Source organism: Dermacentor variabilis, chromosome 10 (genome assembly GCF_050947875.1).
Source record: "Dermacentor variabilis isolate Ectoservices chromosome 10, ASM5094787v1, whole genome shotgun sequence".
Lineage (NCBI taxonomy): Eukaryota > Metazoa > Arthropoda > Arachnida > Ixodida > Ixodidae > Dermacentor > Dermacentor variabilis.
The window spans coordinates 133,826,725-133,833,439 of NC_134577.1; the positions used below are offsets into that span (position 1 = coordinate 133,826,725).

Here is a 6,715-nt window from a genome sequence, read left to right on the forward strand (position 1 = left end):
AATGCACAGAAATGCCTGGAAAGTGTACATTTCAAAGCGCATGGTTCAGTAACAGTGCCTACAAGGATTGGGTGGCACCGGATGCAACGAATTCACATCGAGCAAAATGCAAACCATGTGGGAAGTGCTTCGACTTGTTGCCATGGGCGAGTCTGCACTGAAAAGCCACATGAAGAGTGCAAAGCACAGTGCCTGTATGAATAGAGCAGCGGCAGGTTCGGTGTGCGAGTATTTTCCCACTAGCGCGAGCGCACGACCCATAGATCCGTCCCAGTCATCTGACGTCAACAGCGCGTGCAAGGTAAACGAGCTGGTGACAGATGCGGAAATTTGACGAACGCTGAAGTTAGTCACATCCCACTGCTCCTACACATCGTCGTCGGAAACAGGCGAGTTGTTTGAACGCATGTTTCCTGATAGCGAGATTGCTAAAGGCTTCTCATGTGGTGAGAAGAAATGTGCTTACATGACCTGCCACGGCCTGACCTTTTTTTCTATCATCGCTGCAACGAGATATAGAGCGGTGCGAAAACTATGTGGTACTTTTTAATGAGTCTGCTAACGAGTGTCTGCAAGAGAAGCAAATGGACGTGCACATAATATTTTGGGACTCGTCCAAAAAGGTGATAACTAAGTGCTACACATCTGTTCTCATGGGGCACGCAACGGCTGAGGATATTCAAGACTAACTTTTGAGTGCACTAGAACCGTTGCCACTGGCGAAGATTCTTCAAATCTCAATGGACGGACCCGACATGAACCTCAAGTTCTTCAATATGCTGCAATCTCACCTGCAGGAAAACTTTCAGGTGCACTGTCTTGACTTGGGTACTTGTAGCCTCCGCACTGTGCACAATGCCTACAAGGCAGGTGTCATAGCGAGCAAGTGGGGACTCGACACCCTTTTGTCCAGTCTGAGTGCACTGTTTGAGGATGCCCCGACAAGGAGGCATGATTTTTCTGAAGTCACTGGGAAGGCAGTATTTCCTCTGAAATATGTTGCCCATCGCTGGGTTGAGAATGTGGCTGTCATCAAAAGAGCTCTGGAACTCTGGAGTGATGTGCAGAAGTTTGTAGATTCTTTCTTTCTTTCTTTCTTTCTTTATTGATTTATTTAAGACAATGAACAGATTGTCTTAGGGGACACGGCTAAAGGCAAACATTTGCCTGACTAGGCCGTGCCACCCGTACATTGGCAGCAACATGGCAGTGGCAGGCTTTCAGGAGGTCACACATGAAATTATAGTACACATTTTCAACACTTGAGTACACAATTCGCGTAAGAAGAAAGAAAAAATGTTAAAATTTATACAGTTTTCTAAAAAATTGAAGCACAACAACAACAGGAAAAAAACAAGCATGTACGAAATTTTCATACCTGTAGCTGGAAGGTTAAAGTTTACACAGTTTTCTAAAAACAACAACAAGAAACATGTACAAAATTTTCTATACCTGAAGTTGAACATTTCTAGTAGTCTTCGGATAGTAACAATTCTTTTACCGTTTTCTTAAAGTTTTGCTTTGAAATTCCAGAATTTAGTAGGTCCAGTACCACGGGGTAGTCGTTTAGAAGGTTAGGAAGTTGAACTGCTAGTTTTTGTTCTCCCTATTGTGTTCTGCTACGTGGTTTTCCTATCAGAGTTTTTCTGAGGTTATAGCTTGTCGTTTTGCCATAGTATTTACTTTGGAAGGAACATTTGTCTTCCCAGAATTGCCGTGAAATTTCGAGGAATAATTTGTAAGTGTGAAGTTTTGATACTGTTAATATTTTATATTTGTTATAGTATGGTTTAGTGGTATCAGTACGTTCTAAGTTACCTATCGCGCGCAGTGCGCGGTTTTGGAGTGTTTGAATTGATTTTAGGTTAGTTTGTGTAGTGGTTGACCAAACTAGAAAACAATAAGTTAATCGAGAATGTATAAGCGCGTTGTAAACATTACGCTTCACATTTATCGGTAGCAAATATCGCAACCTATTTAGCACACCGACAGCACGAGCAATATTTTTTCTAAGAACATCTACGTGCGGTGACCAGGACATATTTTCATGGAATGTAATTCCTAAAAATCTGGCTGTTGGTGCCTGTTTGAGGTTGACCTTCTGAAATTGGAGTGTTAGGTGAGGGTGGATTATTGTTCCTTTTGATTTAAACACTAGATACTTAGTTTTAGTTATGTTTAATTGGAGTTTATTCGCATTTAGCCACAAGCTTAGTTGCTGTAACCAGATGTTAGCTTGCTCAAAAAGATTTCCTATTTCCCTTCCTGAGAAAAACACGTTAGTATCATCCGCGTATAATATAATATTGGAACAGCCTTGAATATTGACAATATCATTAATATAGAGTAAAAATAATAATAAGGAAAAAAAAATAAGGAAAAATAAAAATAAGGAAGAAGCAAGTGAGTCTGCCGAAGTGTGTCTTTTCAGAACATTGTTGAATTCATTCGGGACACATTAGTAGTGGCAAAGCTGAACTTTGCTCTTAGTGTTGCTGCCACACTGAAGCCATTTCTAATAGAATACCAAACAGACAAACCAATGTTTTTTCTTCTGGCGAGAGACTTGGAGATGATAGTCAGAAAGTTAATGACAAAATTTATCAAGTTTTCGACATTGTCTTCAGCAACGGGGATCACTGTCCTGCTGCAAATTGATATAGACGACGCAAAGAATCATACACCACTGGAAAAATGTGGACGTTGGTCACACAGTCAAACAAATCGTGAAGTGCAATGCAAGTGCAAAAGATATGTTTCAGTTCAAGATGGAGTGTAAGCAGTTCCTAGTCACAGTGACGAAGAAGGTCTTTGAGAAGAGCCCCTTGAGGTTCCCAGTGGTTAGAGGCCTTTCCTCACTTGACCCTCGGCAAATGTGCTGCAGGCCTAATGAGTGCCTGGCAGGCCTCAAGAAAGTGTTGGAAGCACTCATTGCGGCAGGGAGGCTGACGGATCAGCATCGAGACTCTGTACTTGCAGAGTACATGGAGCTGTTACAAGAAAAACATCAACTGTGACTTTTTGAGAAAGCCACCAGTCTGGATACCTTTTTTAGTAAACTTTTGCAGTTCAATGCTTCTTATGCAGAGCTGTGGAAAGTTGTAAAGTCTTTGCTTGTGCTAAGCCATGGTCAGGCAACTGTTGAGAGAGGCTTTAGCATAAACCGACAGATCTCTGTAGAGAACTTGAAAGGCCTCTCTTACATATCGCAATGAATTGTGTGTGATGCAGTGGAAAAAGCAGGTTTTATCTTTAACATTGTCATTACAAAAGATTTGAGGGTGGCCGTATCAGCTGCAAGACATCTTTATAGTGCTTACTTGGAAGCCCAAACAAGGCAGGAACAAGAACGTGTCAAGCAGTAAAAAAAGCGCTGTGCTGAGGACCAGCTTGACAGTCTCAATAAAAAAAGGAAGATACTGGAAGCAGCTGTTAGCGACCTGACTGCATCAGCAGATGACTATGCTGAAAAGGCGGAAGCAGCCAATGACCCCACTTACATAATCAAATCAAATTCCATGAGAAAAGCGGCTAAGGTTAAGGCTGAGCAATTGTTAAACCTGAACAAAGAGAGTGAGGCAAAGCTTCAGGAGGTCTCTTGAACTTTCCTTGGTGCGTCTTGACAGATATGTCATTCCACATTAAGTGCAATAAAAATATTAATTTTTTAAGTATACTTTTGGGTTGCAAAACAATGAAATACAGCTTCATAGTGGGTCCTTGAAAACCTCCTAGAAGGGCCTTGATAGTCCTTGACTATCCTTGAATTTTTTCCTGTATAGCTTGTACGAACCCTGCATAGGATCCAAATGCTACGAATGTGATGAATCATCTAAAACCATAAAGCGGATTCACTAGCAATCAAAGTGCAATAGAGGTTCGCTTAACCCTCGCCACATCACCACAACAAATAACTTTCCTTCATTTTTTATTTTCACTAACGCCCATAGTTTTCTCCCAAAAGTGAAGGCATATCAAGTATGGCTTCTTCATCTGGCAGTAATTTACTTATTTTAACAGAAACATGGCTAACATTGGAGATCAGTGACAATGAGGCATTACCCGATTTGCCAAACTTCGAAATTCATTGCTGTGACAGCCAAGAAACGCGAGGAGGGGGCATTATAGCATTTAGCAAGCAATTGCCCTGTACACAAATCGCGCCTCCTACTGGCCTTGAGATAGCCTGGCTACTTCGCTGCTCTTTCCCACAGGCTGTCCTGCTGGGTGTGTGTTATCGACCTCCTGTTAACAGTCCTGATTTCCCTGGAAAATTAAGGCCAGGTTACTGCCGCACATTCTAATGCTCATATTGTTTTATTCATTGACTTTAACTTTCCTGGTATTGACTGGCATGACCTATCCTCAGCAGCATCAACTAATGCTGAGGCTAGAGACTTCAGCAATGTCTGTTCGAACTTTAATCTTTCACGTGAAAAGCTTGTTTCCGAACCAACACGTGAATCGCTTGACTTTGCAAACATCTTAGACCTTATACTAACTAATCACCCCGACAGCTTATCATTAACCTTCTTTCCTGCTATCAGCGACCACAAAGCTCTTCAGGCTACCTCTTTCTTTTCCACGCCACTATGTGCAACATATCGCAATATTTTCAGCCTATACGATAAAGAAAACTTCGAAGCCATTAATGACAAACTGAGCGCCTTTCTACCAAACTTTCAATCTAGATTTTACGAGAGATCCACTCACTGTAATTGGATGCTGTTTAAAAGTAAAATTGTTGAATAAGCTGGCAAACATATACCAAAAATTACCTTCCATGAAATCGTCACAACCCATGGTTCATCATCATGATCATCAGCGTGTTTTATGTCCACTGCAGAATGAAGGCTTCTCCCTGCGATCTCTAATTACCCCTGTCCTGCGCCAACCGATTCCAACTATTGCCTGCGAATTTCCTCATTTCATCACTCCACCTAGTCTTCTGTAGTCCTCGATTGCGTTTTCCTTCTCTTGGTACTGCTTCTTTAACCCTAATGGTCCAACGGTTATCCAGCGGGCGCATAGATGACCTGCCCAGCTCCATTTTTTTATCATGTCAATTAGAATATTGTCTACGCCTGTTTGCTCTCTGATCCAAACCGCTCTCTTTCTGTCTCTTAACGTTATGCCTAGCAACCTTCGTTCCATCGCTCTTTGCGCGGTCCTTAGCTTGTTCTCAAGCTTATTTGTCAGTCTCCAAGTCTCTGCCCCATATGTCAGCACTGGTAAAACGCACTGATTGTACACCTTGCTTTTCAATGATAATGGTAAGCTTTCAGTCAGGAGCTGGCAGTGTCTGCCGTATGCGATCCAGCCCATTTTTATTCTTCTGTGAATTTCCTTCTTATGATCAGGGTTCCCAGTAATTAATTGACCTAGGTAAACATACTCCTTCACAGACTCTAGAGGCCAACTGTTGATCCTGAACTCTTGCTCCTTTGACCGGCTATTTATCATTACCTTTGTCTTCTGCATATTAATCTTCAACCCCACTCTTACACTCTCTGTGTTAAGGTCCTCAATCATTTGTTGTAACTCATCTGCATTGTTGCTGAATAGAACAATGTAACCGGCAAACCGAAGGTTGCTGAGATATTCGCTGTCAATCTTCGCTCCTAAGCCTTCCCAGTTTAATTGCTTGAATACTTCTTAACACGCAGTGAATATATAATTAGAGAGATTGTGTATTCCTGTCTGACTTCTTTCTTTATAGGTATCTTCCTGCTTTTCTTGTGTAGAATTAAGGTAGTTGTAGAACCTCTGTAGATATTTTCCAAGGTATTTACGTAAGCATTCTGGTACTCCTTGATTACGTAATGCCGCTATGACAGTTTTGTATCTCTACTGAATCAAATGCCTTTTCGTAATCTATGAAGGCCATATAGAGAGGCTTATTATACTCTGCGGATATCTCGATAACCTGGTTAATGACATGGTTGTGATCCATTGTAGAGTATCCCTTCCTGAAGCCCACCTGTTCCCTTGTTTGGCTAAAGTCCAGTGTTGCCCTTATTCTATTGGAGATTATTTTGGTAAATATTTTATATAATACTGGGAGTAAGCTAATGGGCCTATAATTTTTCAATTCTTTAACGTCTCCCTTATTGTGGATTGGTATAATGTTTGCATTTTTCCAGTTTTCTGGGACGCTTGCAGTCGGTAGACGCTTCGTATAAAGGGCCGCCAGTTTTCCAAGCATTGTCTCCTCCATCTTTGATTAAATCGAATGTTATTCCATCTTCTGCTGCCGCTCTTCCTCGTTTCTTGTCTTGCCAGGCCCTTGTGACCACATTGCTTGTTAAAGGAGGAGTTCCTATTTGCTGTTCATTACTGTTTCGAATGGAATTATCCCGATTCCTCTGGGTACTGTACAGGTCAGTATAGAATTCTTCCGCTGCTTTTACTATACCTTCGAGATTGGGGATGTTATTACCCTGCTTATCTTTCAGTGCATACATCTTGGTTTGTCCTACGCCACGTTTCTTTCTCATTGAGTTCAAGCTGCGTCCATTTTTCATGGCTTCAGTCTTTCTCTCGTTATAATTTCGTATACATATCACTTATTTTCGTCTTTGTAATCGTTTTTGACAGTTCCGCGAATTCTATCTTATTTCTTGAGTTGGACACTTTCATTTTTTGTTGTTCTTTTATTAGGTCCTTTGTTACTTGGAAGAGTTCGCCTACTGGTTGGCTTGGTGCCTTGCCTCCC

The 6,715-nt window shown here is 41.5% G+C and overlaps 1 pseudogene; it reads left to right on the forward strand.

The window, feature by feature from the left end:
• Positions 1-584: 584 nt before the first annotated feature.
• On the forward strand, positions 585-3,602 carry LOC142559422 (uncharacterized; annotated as a pseudogene).
• Positions 3,603-6,715: the final 3,113 nt, after the last annotated feature.